The sequence below is a fragment of the Vipera ursinii genome (assembly GCF_947247035.1).
Source record: "Vipera ursinii genome assembly, chromosome: 2".
NCBI classification, from domain to species: Eukaryota; Metazoa; Chordata; class Lepidosauria; order Squamata; family Viperidae; genus Vipera; species Vipera ursinii.
This window is the reverse complement of record NC_139513.1, coordinates 8,543,691-8,562,179: the sequence shown is the minus strand read 5'-3', so window position 1 is coordinate 8,562,179 and position 18,489 is coordinate 8,543,691. Positions and strand designations below refer to the sequence as shown.

Genomic DNA, 18,489 nt, shown 5'->3' with positions numbered 1-18,489 from the left:
AGCAAAAGTCCTCATGAAATTCTCTCCATTTTCTGTGCCTGAAGCAAAGAGACCAACCAGGGTCCATCTGAAATGGAGTAGCACTTGGACAATTCCTGGGTAGAGGATCTTTTTGTTAGGAAAAAGCTGGTGATAAAAAGGCAATTGACTTTTATCATGCTGCACCTCTGAAAATAATTCAAAATCAATCTGAAAAACAAGTGGCAAATACAGTGTTATATTTTGGGTCAAATCAATTCCAAAATATTAGCTTTAAAGAGATATAATTTGTTTCTCATAAGGTAAAGGTAAAGGTTCCCCCGCACATGCGTGCTAGTCGTTTCCAACTCTAGGGGCCGGTGCTCATCTCCGTTTCAAAGCCGAAGAGCCAGCGTTTGTCTGAGGACGTCTCTGTGGTCATGTGGCCGGCATGACTAGACGCCAAAGGCGCATAGAATGCTGTTACCTTTCCACCGTACGTGCTTTCGAACTGCTAGGTTGGCAGAAGCTGGGACGAGTAACAGGCGCTCACTCTGTTACGCAGCACTCAGGATTCGACCCGCCAAACTGCCGATCTTCTGATCGACAAGCTCAGCGTCCTAACCCACTGAGCCACTGCGTCCCTTTTGTTTCTCATAGACATATGGTTAGGATACTGAATTTAATAGCTGGAACAGTAAATTCAATAAGCCAGAACACACAGCTGTAGTTGATTAGTTAGAGAGTGCTGACATGCATGAGGCAATCTACACTATGACTGTTTGCCAAAAATATAAAGGGGGAGTTTCCCTTTCCCCCCCCCTCCATTTCTTCTTCTCTGTGTTCTGTATACTGTTTTAACTTGCCTCATTATATTCCTGTGATCCTGCTTATCTTGCATTTTTCTTTCTGGATGATGTAAATTGGAATGTTAAATATATTTATATAAAACTACAAGTTTATGTTAGTGTCTCTGACTTCATCTAGACAGCTGCTATGCAATTCCTTGATATACATTCTTATAGATCATTGCTGATTAGTCATTAATCCATATGAAAATAAAGAATAAAAAGCATAACATTAACAAAAGTGTATATAAGAATAATATAAAACAAAATAACTTAGAAAGAATAAGAATAAAGAATGCAAATCAAATTTCTGTATTATCCCTACAACTTATGGTAATCACAGCCACATGTCCATATGCCAAATGAAATGTTTGTTCAAATAAAGAGCCATATTGAATATACTTCTTTAATATTGGCTACAGTAAATGAGAAATATGTCATTTTAATATAAGGATCCAAATAGATAGTTTGTCTAATCGGCCATCCAGGATAATCAATCTGTTTCTTATACAATTGACATTTAAATAATAGATGTATTTTGTATGTCTCTGGGGCTTGGCAAATACATGTCTCTTTGCTACAAGGGTCTTGGGTAAATCTTCCATAATTAACCATTATGTCCAGTGCTCAAATCTTATTTGAGTAAACACCACTTTAAGTTTAGGTATTTCTGCATTGAAATAATTGCCAATTTGAAAGTATGTTTATAGTGGCTCCAAACAGATAGTTTGTCTAATTGGCCATCCAGGATAATCAATCTCTTTCTTATACAATTGACATTTAAATAATATATGTATTTTGTCTATGTCTGCGGCTTGGCAAATACATGTCTCTTCATTACAAGGGTCTTGGGTAAATCTTCCATAATTAACCATTATGTCCAGTGCTCAAATCTTACTTGAGTAAATATCTCTTTAAGTTTAGGTATTTCTGCATTGAAATAATTGCCAATTTGGAAGTATGTTTATAGTGGCTCATCCATTTCAATGTGCCATCCCCACTGAGCATGGCTATATCTTTTTCTGCTTCAATATCTGAATTCATTGTACAGCAATGGTTTAGCTTGTTCTCCTGTTGCACAAGAGAAAGGAAGACCACAGCTTCTAATGCAATTTGTCAGTTGTACAATTCAAGAAGTCTTTAATTGAAATTTCGTCTCTTCTAAAAGACAGAATTTTGGAAGTCTGTCAGTTTTCATAGATATAATAAAATAATTGGGCACTGGGCCTAAGACAGAAACTTGAGGTACCACACTGCATGCCTTTCTCCATGTAGATGCAGTTTCATTGAGTACTACACACTGGGTGCTCTTGGACAGCCAAACCTGTATTGAAAACCTGCTTGTTCTTCAGCAAATAATTCTTTGTTCATCCACCCACTCTCCACTCTACTCAAGAGGATCACAGCATATATTTTAGTCACAATACCTATTAGACTAATGGACATTCAATTGTATTTTATTCTGTTTTAAAAACATATAAAAATAATATTAACATCTTTGAGCAAACTGAATATGGTAAGAATTATTGATATTTTATTGTAAATAAAACCACCCAATAGAGGGCACCGCTATTAGGGATCTATTTTTTTAATAGTTCAGCCAGTAGAAAGTCCTTCAAAGGAGATTTATTGCTCTTTTAAGTGATTTATGATGAATTTCATGATGAATGTTTTAGGGTGAAAACAGTTGACATGTTGGATAATATGCTTATAATTTTGAAAATAAATAGGTTGATTAACAATAGTGATAGTAATGAGCTCCTACAAGTTCATAAGTCACATGTGTTTTATCAGCCACAGGTAGCATAATCCAGTTGGATTATTTTCATGAATCCGGAATTTATTTATCATTGAATGTATTATTTTTGTTAAGATTATCTACGAAAGACAATTTCCCATCTCTGTTATGCTTGCCTTTTGTATATAAGACCTTTCAGTTGAACACAGAGCTTCTCCTCTCCTTCCCTAGTGTCAAGAAGAAAACCCAAAGCAATGATGATGATGATGTCATGAGAGGATATCACTGCTTTGATCCCTGCCTGCTAAACACTGTAAATCCCAATCCCCAACCTTGGCACCTGGAATAACCATGGTGAAAAGCAGTTCTTCAATTCCAATACGGTTGGATCTATTACATAACACCCCACTCAATTTACCTATAGAAAAATATACATACAAACCTGAGGGACTTTATAGGTGCCTCCTAATGTTGACATCTGGATGGAGATGTCATTGGTTGCTGCATCAACAACAGCCAAAATGTTGTCCTTCCTTCCACAGCTGTAGTTGGGAACATTGGCTTCCCCAGTAGAGAGCATGTCCAGCAAGGCATCTGAAGTCACAAGTGTGTTCAAACAGTTGTCATGGATGCTGTAGCCAAGTGTGAGATTTTCCAGAAGCTGGGGAGTCTTGTTGACGATTTGAATGTTAAAAATATAGCGTAGTATTCTTAACTTATCAAAAGGTGAACTAAGGTAAAAAATGTTCATGTTATCATCATCAACAACAACATCAACAGCAATAACAAAATGCCTTTTTAATTTAATTCTTATTTTCCACAAGCCTTCTGAGTCTTAAGCCAATACTGATGCACAACCAGAGGCAAGTGATAGTTACCCGTCCACACTTCATTTTAATGAGTGTTGGGGAGATGAGGTGGAGAATAATTTTTTTACTAAGATTAAGAATCACAAATGGACCATTATGTGTAGCAGTACTAATTTTCATTGCCATGTAACCAGTATTCAAAATCACTAAATCATTAAAGGAGAAACATCATAATAGGAAGAGGCTGTTTCATAAATGACTCAGAAAGGCAATTCTGAAATCAAGTCTTTCTCTGTTCCTATAAGAATTAGGCATTGAATATGAATAAGTGGTTATAAAAATATGGAAAATGGCTAGGCAGGGGCAACTACAAACCACTCAATAACTACTTTAAACCAAAGTTAGTATATATGTCATTTTAGATCAGGAAAGTTATAGAATTGATATTCAAGTGAAACTCAGGATTGGACTGGGAAAAAGTATAGAATCTGGCCTTTTTTCAGCTTTTTTTTTCTGCCCCATCTTTGGATTTGAGTCTCTTCCAAAAAATAAGACAAAAAGGAAGGAGTAATGGAAATCAAAACAATTCAAGAAATTAGACAGATCCTGCAATATACTGTAGGCATAAATGAAACAGGAAAAGAATGAGAGTGTTAGAACTGCAAATAAAAGGAATGCAATTCCATCCTAGTGAGTGACTTACGTCTCAAATTGAAAATAAGGAGCCACGTTGAAAGGCAATGTTGTTGTCTGCAGTATTTTTGTTCCAGTAGTGATCATACTAATGAGATGGTCTCCTGGCCTGTAATAGCTCCATGGTTTTTTTTCATCCTGGTGCTTGAAATTCAGCGGACACTTCATTCTAAGTTTCCCAGAGATTGGCTGGGACATTGTCAGCATCAGAAGAACGAGGAGGTTCATGATTCACAGGGCTGAATCAACCCTCTTCCTGTTTCTCAACAAGAACAACAAAAAGAGATAGAAAGCTCTTGCAAATTGTAAATGCCGGTATCTTTCCTGATTCAGACAGACAAACTAAGTGTCACCAGGAAAAAGAGAAAGGTACATTCAAGAGCACAGCTTCTTTGTGCCACAAAACCTGTGCTACACAGAGTGTGACCTGGGCATTTATCCTCTTTTGATGCAAGATCCCTTCCATGTTGCTTCAGCTTGTTTAAACGAAAGGCAGAGAAGTAGCAGAAGAGGTCTCAAAGAGCAGAGTTGTGGGAATTACACAGGGGAAAAAAACTTCTCCTCTTGGGATCCTGAACTTCTTTGGTGCTGATTTGCAGAGGGGTAGCAGGAGAAAAACATCTTTGTAATGTATTGGGATTTTAATTGAACTGTGTTTACGTGTCTTTTGAATGCTGCATAAGGTTGCTCAATTGAGGTGTCTGTGTAACGGTCACTGACTAGCCAGACATGCAGTCTCCAAGAAGATCATTGGATGATTTGGGGTGGGAATGGGTTCCTTTAAACCTATGGGCTGCTGCCTAGTGGCCAACCATATAAGTAGCTGTGCAGAAGCCTCTGATTCAGTTCTGTTCCAGTTTGCCTCAATAAAGAAATGTTCCTGTTTGAAAACTTTCGTCTTGCTTCCTGCCTCCAAAGAACTCACCACACAACACTTGTGATAAAGGTGGGATCCTGCTTCTTCGGAAGAGCTGAAAGTCACTAGGGGTGAGGCCAGTCAGCCTAGCAAGCCATGCTAGCGACCACCCCACCCTGTGGACCAGTCCCTTCTGTAGGCCACAGAAGGAGCAGGACGAAGCAAAGAGAGACCCGAGCCATGAAGACTTCCCAAAGATGGCGAAAGTCGGAAAGCTTGAGGAATTTGATGTTACTCACCCAAAGAGATGGTCATCCTACATCTCAAGCATAGAAAACTACCATGCCAACGAAGTCGCTGAAGATGGCCTGAAGGCCGCAACACTCTTCTGTGTCTGTGGGCCTGCAACATTCAACATCGTGGAGAACTTAGTTGCACCGGTGCAGCTGGAGTCCGTTACTTTCGTGGACCTGAAGAAATGGCTTGGTGACCATTTCCAGCCCATGCTGTCGGTGATCGCTTGGAGACATGCCTTTCAACAAGTTCAACAACCTGGAGAGACAGCCATGGAATTCATCATGGCATTGAGGCAAGCTTCGTGCCTGTGCCAATTTTCAGACTTAGAATAAAGGCTTTGAGACCGACTCGTCTGTGGACTACGGAGCAGAGAGCTGCAACAGAAACTTTTAGCAAAAGATACTCTCTCACTCCAGGAAGCCTTAAAAGAAGTCATGGTGGACGAAGCCACCGCCGAAGCCATGAAGGCCATGCGGCCTGCCAAAAGCACTCAGCACAAGGAGGCCATTCACCATGAGGACACAGAACTTCCAGAAGACATTGACTCTGACCACGAAGTTAACAAGATCCAACAGCACCATGGCAAGGAACTGAAGAATGCTTACAAGGCAGTTCCCTTCCCTCAGTGTTTGGGCTGTGGTGGCTGCCACCAACGAGCGGACTGCAGGTTCCGGACAGCCATGTGCCGGGCCTGTGGGAAAACCGGCCACGTTGCGTCAGTCTGCAGAGGTCACCAGAAGGACTGCCAATCAGATGTTCTGATCAGGAGAGGTACCAGGGCCCTGGGGCAGCATAGTGTAGCGTTTTGCTCCAGTCATAGGAGTGTTTACTGCATGGGAGATCGCCATCCCCTTAAGCCCAAATTTCGGCTTCAAGTCAAGCTGCAAGGTGTTCCTTGCAGGATGGAACTGGACATGAGTTCCGCAGTGTCCATCATTTCCCTGGAGACTTTCCGGTTCATCTGCAACTGTAGTAAGAGGTGGGCAAAGCTTAGGCCATCCGACATCATTCTGACTGACTTCCAAAACTTGCCGTCAAAGGCGAGGCCACCTTGGCCATCAAGTTCAATGGGGCCCTGGATGTGATTGTGGTGGAAGGCCAGAGAACAAGCTTAATAGGGCTTGATTGGTTTGATGCTCTGCCCATCCAAGTAACTGGAATCCACCGGACACAAGCAGCAAACTTGACATCAGTATGCGAGGAGTTCACTGATGTTTTTGACACAAGACTGGGATAGCCTTTAAACTTGATCCTGCTGTAATACCTATTAGGATCAAACCCCGTAGAGTGCCATTTGAGCTTAAACATAAAAATGATGCAGAGCTGGACAAGCTAGACAGCCAGGGGGTAGATGGGGGGTGAATGGGAAACCCCAATTGTAACACCACTTAAGGCCAATGGGGAGGTCAGAATTTGCACTGATTACAAGTGCACCATAACTAGGGCACTTAAGCAGCATGCGTACCCGGTGCCAGTCATCAGCCACATCTTGGCATTCCTGCAAGGGGGCACTGTGTTTGCTAAATTAGATTTGGCACAGGCCTATCAACAGTTACCTGTGGATGAGGCCACAGCAGCTGCACAAACTATTGTAACACACAGGGGGGCTTTCAAAGTCAAACGCCTGCAGTTCAGGGTTAGTATGGCCCCAGGAATTTTCCAAGGTGTCATGGAGCGTACGCTCAAGGGCATTCCAGGGGTTTGCCCCTACTTTGACTATGTGCTCATCACCAGTGAATCCACTGAGGTGCTTGCAAGGAGGCTCAAGGCCGTCCTTCAATGGTTCCGTGAAGCTGGCCTTAAACTCAAAAGAAATAAATGTAACATTGGGGTTCCTTCTACTGAGTTCCTGGGATTCTGTATTGATGCTGAAGGCATCCACCCTTCCGAGTCCAAGCTGAAGGCCATTCAGTTGGCACCTAGTCCCAGGTCAAAAGGAGAGCTTCAGGCATCCCTGGGTCTCTTTAATTTTTACCATGCGTTCCTTCCTAACAAGGCCGCAGTGGCAGAGCTGTTACACCGGCTCTTAGACAAAAGCACCCCATGGAAGTGGACCAAGGTTCACAAAAACAGCTTTAAGGCAGTAAAATCACTGCTGTCTTCCCATTCAGTGCTTATGCACTTTAAAGAATCATTGCCTGTATGCAATGCATGTGATGTATCCCTTTATGGGGTGGGGGCTGTTTTAAGCCATTTGGCAAGTGATGGGACACAAGTCCCAATTGCATAATATTCAAGGACATTGTCCTCAGCTGAGCGCAATTACACTCAAATTGACAAAGAGGCCTTGGCCATTGTGGCTGGGGTGAAGAAATTCCATGATTATTTGTATGGCAGGGAATTCATGGTCTACACTGACCATAAGTCACTGTTGGGGTTATTTACTACAGATAGGCAGATGCCTCAGATACTGTTCCCTAGGATGTTAAGATGGTCCATATTTATGTCAGCCTACAGCTACAGGCTGATTCACAAACCCAGCAAAGACATGGGCCACAGAGACGGACTCAGCAGGTTGCCATTGCCACAGGTAGAGCCAGATCTGGCTCCAGCAGCTCGCATTTTGTCAGTTCAGGATTTGCTGGGGATGTCGCTGCAGAAACTGCTGCAGACAATGTTTTAAGCAGAGTCTTGTCATGGAGTCACACTGGGTGGCTGGAAAACAGCCCTGGACCAGAGTTCCAGAGCTACTTCAAATAAAATAAAATAAAATTATTGTCCCCAATTTATTAAGGAACCATGTACTTCAGTTCTCTGCATGAGGGACATCCGGGCATAGTCTGGATGAAGGCATTGGCATGAAGCTACCTATGGTGGCCAGGGTTAGATAAGGCTATCGAGGCCCAAGTACACATGTTACACCAAGTACACGTGTTACACATATCAACAGTCCAGACCAAAAATGCCACATGCTCCTATCCACAGATGGGAGGAAACTCATACACTGTGGTCAAGAATTCACACTGACTTTGCCGGGCCCTTTCAGGGACAGCTATTTCTGATAGTGGTCAACAGCCACTCCTGTTGCAACTATGACTACTGCTAGGACCATACAGATGCTTAGAAAGCTTTTTGCCACACACGGGCTACCAGACATCATAGTCTTGGACAACGGGGCCCAGTTCACAGCAGCAGAGTTTCAAGTCTTCTTGAAGACTAACCTCAGCATGCAACATCGGCTCCTTTTCATCTCTCGACTAATGGGTAGGCCGAACGCATGGTGCACACAACAAAAGAGTCACTCATGTGCATAGTGACTGGAGATTGGCACCATAGGCTGGCTGATTTCTTGCTTTGCCAACACACTACATCTTGCACAGCAACAGGCAAGAACCCAGCAGAGCTTTGTTGGGGAAGAAGGCTCATCACAAAGCTGGACAGGTTGCATCCTGACCGGGTGGCAGTAGACACCTCTCGCCCAAAGGTTCCAAGGGGGTTGCAAGTGGATGATGGGGTGTGGGCCTGGAACTATGGGCATGGGAACTTGTTGCTGCCAGGAACAATTGTCAAAATTGCAGGCCCTGTTTCATATGAGGTAGCTCTGGATGGGGGGGCCGAGTCATTCGCTGCCATATTGATCAGCTGCGGAAGCGTTTTGCAGAATGGCCACTAAGTGAGGACCTCATGGCAGGTCCGCAAATAGAGCCAGAAACTGGCAGCCAAGCAGGGCAGTTCACACATTCTGAGGACTCAAGTGGTCAGTACAATGGGGAGGTGGTCGTAGATGGACAAAGTCCAGGAGTGCAACATGGGTCTCCAGATGGGGAAAGTCAACCCGAACAAGGCAGCAACTGCACTGACTCTGCTTCTTTTTCTTTGGACTTTGGTTTGGGCTGACCTGGAGACTTGAGGCAATCCGACTCTCGTGAACTTGTGAGCCCTGGTCTACCCAGCCCAGCGGCAAGCTGGTAGACTGGGGGTTGCCTGGGTCCCACAGAGGGTCTGCAAGGGTGCACAGACCACCACCATATTTGCAAGACTTTATTCTCAAATAATATTAATAATTCTAGGGGGGAGGGGTATAATGTATTGGTATTTTACTTGAACTGTGTTCACGTGTCTTTTGAATGCTCTTTAAGGTTGCTCAATTAATAATAATAATAATAATAATAATAATAATAATAATAATAATAATAATAATAATAATAATAATAATAATAATAATAATTTTATTTATATACCGCCCTTCTCCCGAAGGACTCAGGGCGGTGAGGTGTCTGTATCGCTGACTGGCCAGACATGCAGTCTCCAAGAAGATCATTGGATGATTTGGGGTGGGAATGGGTTCCTTTAAACCTATTGGCTGCTGCCTAGTGGCCAACCATATAAGTAGCTGCACAGAAGCCTCTGATTCAGTTCTCTTCCTGTTTTCCTCAATAAAGACATGTTCCTGTTTGAAACCTCTCGTCTTGCTTCCTGCCTCCAAAGAACTCAGCACCCAACAATCTTAGTGGGGGGAAAAAACACAAATCCACCCTTGGGACACTGTTCTGTTGTGGCTGTGGTCCTTCCTGTCAGGACATGTCCCGAAAGTGATGCTGGAAGATGCTACTTCAACACCTACATAACTTCTGCTGTCCTTCAGATGTGGTAATGTGTCTCCGGAGACCACTGAGACAATGTCAGTCAAAGCTATCAGGTTTGGTGACATTTCAGATTGATGACTCTTATCTCTAGTGCTCCCTGTCTTCTAATGCCAAGAAAGCAACCATCACCCTTAAACACTCACTAATATTTGGAGTAGAAATGAGCAGAGTAGAAAGGACAAAGGGAGAAAGTTAGAGTAGATTTAACTTTTTATTTTTTTCTTCCTTGACAGTCAATATGTTGTCCTTCCACATTCATGTAAGACACTGACAAATGTTATCTTTTGACAATTTTTTTTATTTTACTAAACCTACAGAGGACATACTTTTTCTCTTGGGATTATATTTCTTATCAGGAGGGAGAGGACATTGACATGTTCATTTTGGCCTTTAGGAGTTAACTGGGGATTTGAGTGAGAGAGGTAAGTTGACAGGATAGAGAGAACCAGGATTGGGAGTGGGAGGCACGGTTTTACAGTGGTTCTCCTCCTATCTCCAGGGACGCTCGCAGTCGGTGTTGACAGGAGGGCAGAGGTCGACCGCGAGGTCTCTCGTTTGTGGAGTTCCTCAGGGGTCGGTCCTCTCGCCTCTCCTGTTCAACATCTATATGAAACCGCTGGGTGAGATCATTCGTGGCTTTGGAGTTGGGTATCATCAGTACGCTGATGATACCCAGCTTTTTCTTTCTACCCCAAACCACCCCAGTGATGCCCTCAACGTGATGTCCCGTTGCCTGGAGGCGGTTCGGGTCTGGATGGGGAGGAACAGACTTCATCTCAACCCCGACAAGACCGAGTGGCTTTGCATACCTTCATCCCGGGTCTATTTGGATATTCCATCTCTTTCTATGGGGGGTGAATTATTACCCCCCGTAGATAGGGCTCGCAACTTGGGAGTCCTCCTAGATTCGCGGCTCACCTTGGAAGATCACATGGTGGCTGTGACTAGGGGGGCTTTCGCCCAGGTTCGCCTGGTGCGCCAGTTGCGACCCTATCTAAGCCGGGATGATTTATGCACGGTCACTCACGCACTCGTGACCTCTCGTCTAGACTACTGCAACGCTCTCTACATGGGGCTTCCCTTGAGGACCACCCGGAGGCTCCAACTGGTACAGAATGCAGCCGCGAGAGTTGTGTTGGGAGTCTCCCGATACTCCCATGTGACACCTCTGCTCCGTGAGCTGCATTGGTTGCCAGTTGTCTTCCGGGTGAGATTCAAGGTGCTAGTAATGGTGTTCAAAGCCCTCCATGGCATGGGGCCGGAGTACCTCAGGGAACATCTGCTGCCGGCATCAAGCTCCCTGCGCCCTGTGCGTTCCCACAGAGAGGGCCTCCTCAGGGTGCCACCGGTCAGAGAATGCCGTCTGGTGGCCCCCAGGGGGAGATCCTTCTCTGTGGGCGCCCCGGAGCTATGGAACCAGTTACCGGTTGAGCTCCGGACGGCGCCCGATCTGCGCTCCTTTCGCCGCGATCTGAAAACATACTTGTTCGAGCAAGCCGGCCTGGCCTGAGGGGGGATTGGTGGGGTTTTTTATCATTTTTAATTGGGGTTTTTACTATGTATCAATTGTATTTTAATCGGGCATGCATTTAATTATCTTTTAATTTTTGTAAATTTCTGTGTTTTATTCTTGCCCTGTACACCGCCCTGAGTCCTCCGGGAGAAGGGCGGTATAGAAATATTAATAAATTAAATTAAATTAAATTCTGATGGTGACAGGTAGAAGGTGGGTCATGTTGGTGACATCTGAACTGCTACTCCAAGGTGGTTCTACTGTATGGTTTTAGGCTACTACACTCAGTGCCTGGCTACCAGTTCCCTAGTGGCTCCAGGTTCTGACTGTTGATTTTGAATGTCAGGATGATGCCTAACAAGGTTGCTTTCACTGGATCTTCTGATCCAGATAAGGCTTCAGTGGCTGCCTAGATTGGGCAGGTGGATTGGTCCTTGGATCATCCTATGCTAATCCTGGGGTGTACTTTGATTTACAAAGAAGCTCTAGGAGCTGAAACAGTTGAAGGCTATGTGGAGAATATTGAAGGAAAACTCAAAGGTAGGGGTGTCAAACTGCCAGTCCACGGGTCAGATGTGTCATGCCGAAATTGTGCTCACCCCATTGCCGGCAATGGGAAAAAAAGTCACGATATGTCACGACATGTCATATGACGTTGCAGTTTTGACACCCCTGGTCTAAGGGAATCTGATCAAACATATAAGAGCCCATATCAGAGATATTGCCTCATATTGATAAGGGCAAATGGTGATAAAAACAGCAATATTTCCACACTCTCATTTTGTATTTGCTGATAGCCATGCAGCTGTGAGTTTGCCCTGGAGCTGATAAGAAGTTGATGCCTGAATTTGAGATAGAGACTTTTACCTTTGCAAAGAGGGTTCTTTGCCCACATCAAAATGTGAATCTCTAAAAATTAAAGCAAAGCAAAAATCACTTATAATGGGAGGTGGGGAGGGGGATTGAAGGGTTTTTATAGGGTGCAGAAACAAATGATATATACAGTTGATATATGTGGTAAATCAGAAAGCAAGTGATCAAACAATAAAAGACACTGATTACATATGAATCTTGAACAAAATAAAACATGATTCTACATAATTTTCCACAAGTCACAAATTTATTGGTTACCTGAAATTTCCCAGCTGAGTTTCCATTTTTTTTGAAACCTACAAGTGTATTCTAGGACTTTTAGAATACTTACACAATGGTGTCATTGCTGAAATAGTGAATTCTCACACGTTTCAAAGAAATGACCTAAAAAGGAAAAAAAAGATGCTTCCTTAACATTAAAAAAAAAGCATGAACTGTCATGTTAAAAGTGGTACTATCTAGTTTTAAAATGCCAATAAAGAAGCCTGAAATTCAAGGCAACACTGTAACTGTTAGATAGATACCTTACTGAATCATGATTACAAAATGTTTATATTATTTTTTACTGTTTGATTATAAAAAAAAATTACAAAAGTTTATTGGCAAAGAACAGCGTATATTCTTACAGTGAGAGCTCTATTGGACGTAATAGAATTTTTACAACTTTATGAAAAACAAGCTGGGTTAATACTCCTAGATGCAAAAGAAACGATTTGGCAATCAGAGGAAGATGGGTGGTTAAAATATGAAATATTCATAAATAAATAAATAAATAAATAAATAAATAAATAAATAAATAAATAAATTTGAATTGAAAATCCTGAAAAATATTGAGTGTAGCAAAAAAAAAGGAAGGAAGGAAGGAAGGAAGGAAGGAAGGAAGAGAAAGAAAGAAAGAAAGAAAGAAAGAAAGAAAGAAAGAAAGAAAGAAAGAAAAAGAAAGAAAGAAAAAGAAGAAAGAAAGAAAGAAAGAAAGAAAGAAAGAAAGAAAGAAAGAAAGAAAGAAAGAAAGAAAGAAAGAAATTAAGTTGTTATATATGTTTCAGATGACTCAAATTATGATTAATGGCTAATCAAGCCATGTGATATCTAGAAGGGGATAAGACAGGTTTATCTACTGCCCTCTTTGTTGTTTATTTGAGTTCTTGAAGTATTGACTTGTCCAGGCCCAGGAGAAAGGAGAGCAGAAGGGAGGTTCCGTTAGGTTGGTTTCCTAGCAACAGACGAAGGATTCCGATCAGTGACAGTTGGCCACAGCCACATTCTGAGGAAGGTCAGCCCATCAAAGAGACTTTGTTCCCTCTCTTCTCTTTGCAGTAAATGACATTTAATGCTTTAGTGCAGGGGTGTCAAACTCAAAAAGAATGAAATGGGCAAAGAACTTAGTTCAAGTTCAAATACTGGCCTAGAATTTAAAACAAATGCAAATTTCATGCAACAGATCCCTTTTCAATTGAATCCATCGCCTTGGGAACTAGCCAACCTGTCTGATTTATTTGGTCACCTTATCCCAAATCTCAAGTCATTTTGAATAGAGGCAGTGATGGAAATGCTAGAGAGAGAATCAATACAGAGAGATGTCTCTAATGAACCATCTGAAACACAAACTTTATTTCCAATACAACTCCAGCTATGACTAAAGAAGCAAAGGGAGGGATCTTTCCCCTTTCTCTCTTCTCAGAGTTGTTTCTTCAAGGAAGGGAGGGAATATCAGGGAATGGATCACTAGCTCTCCTTGCTCCTCTGTTTGTGACAAAGACAGTTCTCTTCTAGGCAACTTCTGGAAAAGGTGGGCTCTCTTTGCAGCTCTCTAATTAAGTCTGGATAGTGACATTTCAGGAATAGTTTCCTGACATTTCCCATCATAGTTTTTTTCCCCAATTCGCATGGCATAATCTTTAAAGCTTTCCATTTTTGGGACCAGAGCATTGTGTGGTTTCTTTAAATAAGAGACCAGTCTAATTTGAGGATAATTTCTTTTTTCTTCCCTGGATCAAGTCTTCAAAGAGGTTGTTGTACCTTCCAGGTGCATTTTTGAAATTGGGTCATTCCTTTTGTCTTATGTCCTTATGTCCAGAAAGGGTGTTAAGAGATCAAAGTCCTGAAATTCTGAGGTCCCATAAAGTCTATACGATCCCATAATACCTGGAAAAAAATATCTAGTAAAGGTCATCCAGAGTGTTGCAACTGTGATTCATCTGCATGTTTTTGACATCAAGCTCTACCTCCCTCATCTACATTTAATAACAAGTCATAGAGAGAAAAAGCGAGCTAGTTCAAAGATATTTAAATGTTTATATATGTACCACTTTAGGCAATGTATTTTTATTGCATTATTTTGGAATCTTTTCTCCTCTGTGTTTGACTCATATTTATATAACTGTCTTTATTTCTCATCCTGTCCATCCCTGGCTGTGTGACAATTTTAATTATTAAATCATATATTTTACTGTTTGATGAGTATGTTGGTTTGTAATTGGATGAATCTTAAACTTTTCATATTTCTATTCCATTTTTAATAACTTTAATTGATGCAAAGGAAGCAAACAAGCACAATAATAACTGCAATGAAAAATGAAATCTTATGAGCCTAAAAACAGTTTTATTATCTGTTCCCTACTTTTATCACAAGATGTTCTTTAATATTTAAATCTGGCCTCAGGATGATAATGTAGCACTTTGGGAAGAAGATGTAGCCCAGAAGCCCAGCACTGGAGGCCAAGATGGAGAAGACCTGCACAATCACCATGGACTTTCCTTTGGTGCTCAGGTAGGTGGGCAGGAAGGAGACCCAGACCCTGCAGAAGACCAGCATGCTGAAAGTGATCAGCTTGGCTTCATTACATGCCCCAGGCAGGTTTCTAGACAAGAAAGCTAGAGTGAAGGAAATGGCAGCAAGGAAACATATATAGCCGAGGACAACATAAAACATGTGATAGAGCCTTCATTGCACTGAAGTATGATATCTTCGGGCTGGGAAAATGTAAAATGTTTCATTGTTAGCGTAATTGTATTCTGCTTAAGGTCACTTTATGTGACATGGGTGGTGATGTAAATGTGATAAATAAATAAAATAATTTGATGTAAACCAAAACATTAAAATCTGAAGTAATTCGAGAAGATAAATCTGTCTCTGCAATGACTTTTTCTTCTAAAAATGAAAAGATAAATCAATCTGTTTCCATACTCTCTAGAGTTGGTGACAATTTTAATAACTTAATGAGCTCCACATTGGTATAAATGCTTATTATGTAGATTGTTCTTATTTATTAATAAAAGAGTTGGAAGGTACCTTGAAGATCCTTTAGTTCTCTTTCTCACATCTTTTGTAACAACAACAATAACAATGACGACGACAATGATGTTGATGATGATGATGTTGGAAGGGTTCTTGGAAATCTTCTAGTCCAGCCCCCTGCTCAAGCAGGAAGACCTATACCATCTCAGACAGGTGATTGTCCACTCTCTTTTTAAAAACTTCCAGTGATGGAGCACCCATGATTTCTATGGCTAAGCTGTTCCACTGGTTGATTGTCCTCACTGTCAGTAAGTTACCTACTTTCTGGCAGCTTGCTTCATTTTGTGTCAATTCTTCCATTTGAGCTAAAGGTCTGCTTCCCAGTTGGAAACCTGAACCAGGGAAAATTCTTTTCACACTTTAGTCTTCTATTCTAAAATTCGTAGACAAGACAGTTCCTTTTTCCAAAATCAATATTTAGTGAAAGCTGGGTAAGATAGCCAGAGAAAGATGGTCTGAAGTCTCTCTCCCAGTAGGAGATTAAAGGGATCTTGTCCCAAACAGCCATCTCATTAACTACATACTGTGGACTGTGGCATGGTGCTGTTGGAAGAAGAGTCTTCATCATGGTTCAGTCCAAGATGGGAACATTTTCTTCTCTGGGGAGATGACTTCTCACAGTGCTTAAATGCCAGGGAAGTGGATGAGGAAGGCTGAGAACTTCTTGGATGCTAGGAAGATACAGTCATGATGCAGCCAAGAAGGATGATACAGCCAAACTATACATTTTTACTAAATTTGAGAATAAATGTGATAATTTCAGGTTGATGTCTTTTTGTGAATTTGAAAACATTCATTTTAAGAAGGCAAGTATAGGTTTTCAGGATCAGGTCAGGGTCATTCTTAATCTCCCAGTGACCACTAACACCTGTGGAGTGTCCACAAATGGAAGACAGTGGTGGATGAATTACTGTATTCTAACGGGATGTTTCTGCCTAATCTCACCTCCCTCCCCCACTACAGATATATGGGACACTTAATCATCCCATTCTGTAGGAATTCTTTTCTAGAAAACTTAAGAAGCTGTATTATATCTTCTCTCTTTTTTATGTTATCTATTATATTATCCTCCACCAAATTTGGATCCGAGGTATCTATCTACTCTCATTATGATGATGATGCCGAGATCTTGAGTACAATAATGCAAAGAAACCCAACTGTAGATAAAATATAATATAACTAAAATAATGTCATTTTGGAGCCCCTCAATTATATCTGGCATATAAATAATATTGCAATTGCACAAATGTTTGAAATACTTGACTGTGGCATAGACTACTGCAATGCTCTCTACATGGGGCTGCCCTTGAATACCACTCGGAGGCTCCAGCTGGTGCAGAATGCAGCCGCGCGAGTTGTGATGGGGGTTTCCTGATACTCCCATGTAACACCTCTGCTCCGTGAGCTGCATTGGCTTCCAGTTGTCTTCCGAGTGAGATTCAAGGTGCTGGTGATGACCTATAAAGCCCTAAATGGCATGGGTCCGGGTTATTTACGGGAGCACCTTTTGCTGGCGCTAACTTCCCATTGTCCCGTGTGCTCCCACAAAGAGGGACTCCTCAGGGTGCCGTCTGTCAGGGAATGTCGATTGGTGCCCCCCAGGGGGAGAGCATTCTCTGTGTGCATGCCTGCCCTCTGGAATCAGCTCCCTGTTTCGCTCCGGATGGCTCCCGACCTTCGCCCTTTCCACTGCGACCTGAAGAGATGGCTATTCGAACTTGCTGGCCTGGACTGAGGGACTGGGATTTTAGATTTAAAATATTAAATTTTAAATTCTAGAATGTGTTTTATTGTTCAGGGCTACTTGTTTAATTTGTTTTAATTTTTATATATTATGTGTTGTATATAGTGTTTTACTTGCCCTGTACACCGCCCCGAGTCCTTCGGGAGAGGGGCGGTATACAAATCCTAATAATAATAATAATAATAATAATAATAATAATAATAATAATAATAATAATAATAATAATAATAATAGTATTATTATTATTATTATTATTATTATTATTATTATTATTATTATTATTATTATTATTATTATTTCAGGCCTCAGATAAGCTAAGGGCACAGGACAGATAAGATGACTTGAGTGCTTGAAAGGGGTCAGTAGCCATGTTTCAATAGACAGGTGACACCATCTTCCAGCTGTCCTTTAATTATTTCAAGAAAAATCATTTGCCCATCTCATGGATGGAGAACAGCTTGGACCATTTTCTCTCTTTGCCCTGTTAGAACATGTTCACAGTGGAGTTTTCCTCTGTCTTACATTTCTACTTTTCTTCTGGTTGTAAGTTGTTCCTTTGTATTGAGGTCTGGCCTCAGAATGATAACGTAGCACTTGGGGATGAAGATGCAAACCAGTACTCCAACATTAGAGGACAAGATGGAGAAGACCTGAACAGCCACCATGTATTTCCCTTTGGTGCTCAGATAAGTGGGCACAAAAGTCACCCAGACACTGCAGAAGACCAGCATGCTGAAGGTGATGAGCTTGGCTTCATTGAAGGCCCCAGGGAGATTCCTGGCCAGGAAAGCCACCATGAAGCAGATGGCTGCGAGGAAGCCCATGTAGCTGAGGGTGATATAGAACATGACAACAGCCCCTTCATTGCATTGCAGGATGATTGCTCCAGGCTGGGAGTTGAAGTCAGAATCAGGGAATGGAGGAGAAACTCCCAGCCAGATGGAGCAGATGATAATTTGTACAGCAGAACAAGAAACAATGATTGAGTTGGCCAAGCTCTTCCCCAACCATCTCTTCACTGTGTTTCCTGGTTTTGTGGCTAGGAAAGCCAAAACTACTGTGATTGTTTTGGCCAAGACTGAAGAAATGGCAACTGAGAAGCTGATACTGAAAACCATTTGTCGGAGAAGGCAGGTGACTTTCCTTGGTTGACCAATGAAGAGAAAAGGAGATAAGAAGCAAAGCAGTAAGGAGATCAGGAGGATGTAAGAGAGGTCTCGGTTGTTAGCTTTGACAATGGGAGTTTCTTGGTATTTAAGGAATAGCTTTAAAATAA

The 18,489-nt window shown here is 41.8% G+C and overlaps 1 protein-coding gene across 1 annotated transcript in view; it reads left to right on the top strand.

The window, feature by feature from the left end:
* LOC310633301 (vomeronasal type-2 receptor 26-like) overlaps window positions 1-18,489 on the top strand; it is a gene marked incomplete at both ends in the record, with an annotated part of 226,507 nt that overhangs the window by 87,925 nt on the left and 120,093 nt on the right. The window lies entirely within an intron of this gene.